Source organism: Ooceraea biroi, chromosome 7, assembly GCF_003672135.1.
Source record: "Ooceraea biroi isolate clonal line C1 chromosome 7, Obir_v5.4, whole genome shotgun sequence".
Classification (NCBI taxonomy): domain Eukaryota; kingdom Metazoa; phylum Arthropoda; class Insecta; order Hymenoptera; family Formicidae; genus Ooceraea; species Ooceraea biroi.
Genome location: NC_039512.1, coordinates 14,599,495 through 14,601,004, shown reverse-complemented (window position 1 = coordinate 14,601,004; position 1,510 = coordinate 14,599,495).

Sequence of the window (1,510 nt, the reverse complement as noted above, 5' to 3'; positions counted from 1 at the left end):
ATAAGTCACATATCGCAAAGTTATAATAAAAGAGTTAACGGATGCAAAGAACTGCATCAATGCAGAAAGTACATGTCTCGAAAATACATCCACAGCTACGGTAAATGGACCGAAACCAAAACCGCAAGACTCGCAAGATGTTTTCACTCTTTGATTTAACCCGGACAATTAAATGACGGCAAATCGGATATCTGTTTTGATGATTTGCATCTAGAATGAAAACATCATCGTCTTCGATCAGGAAGCCACTTTGGGCTTTGCTGGATCGTAATGTTGTTCGTGCCCGGTGACAATAGGCCGCGCGCTGAACGAGGAAGAGGAGGCAGCACCATGAGGATTGGCCAGTAATAGAGTCCTCAGGCGAGGGCGAGGGCAGAAAGCATCGGCCGTTTAAGCACAGCTCCTCATGGACGGCTAATAATATTAACCGCCGCGTCGCGCGATCGCACAATGGTCCTTTGTGGAAGCGGCCGGTCGCGCGCCCGTAAATGCTCGTAACATAAATCGCGAGCGGTGACGCGCTTTATTGTCTTCGAGCGACGCGTATTACCTTCCGCCACGTCTTCCCCATCTTCTTGGCCGTTCCCTCGCGAGGACCGTCGATTTCTATTCGCTAAAGCGGCAACGCCATTTTGCAGCGACGGTTGCGCTACTGCGAATCTGCAACGTTTGTCTCTAACGGAGAATGAGCTTAACCACTTCCATAAATTGTAAATTTCAAAACGAGCACTATATTCAACAGTGACAATAAAGAGCTTTACAAAATCTAAATTTTAAGTTCTGCAAATCATCAATACTTAATGATATCAAAAGGCTCGCAGGCGAAAAGTCATGAAGTTTGTACGAATAGACTTGAGAAGTGACGATATTTTTAACAGCTAGATATAAATAGCGTTGCAACTGTGATATAACAGTAGAAGCGATGTTACAGCGTGTCTATGATTTATGCGCGGCTCATTGTTCGCCACGCGACGTCGACAGCGGCCGCATTGTCGCATATCGTTATTATTCTTCCAGCCTCCTTCCCCTGGCATCTCGATTAATCGAACAAAAGCTCTCGACTTTCAGCGAGAGCGTCTCGGATTCATAGCGGGTATAAATCGCGCTCACGTGGATTTGCATAAACATCAGTGTCGAAAATACCTTTCTAAATTTATTTTTTTCGATCAATTTAGAACCAGCGAAAGTAAGATCCCTTTTTTCGCACTTTAATTTTCAATATTAAATATCTTGGCATTAAAGATAACAAATTTTGATCAATCTCGCTATTTGATGTTAACTATGTTAACACGTGTTTAATTTATATTAAATGAATCAAACGGAAAACAATGTCGTGTAAGAAGATAATCTTTGAGAAAACTTTCCAGGAAATTTACAGGTGAATACAATTTTATACTTACGCTATTTCGGCGAACTTATTCTGTCATGTTGCTGTCTTTCAAATACGACAAACAAGAAAAGGGATGATGGGGCGACGTACAAGAGGATGTAATGACTGAATGCCGGCGTG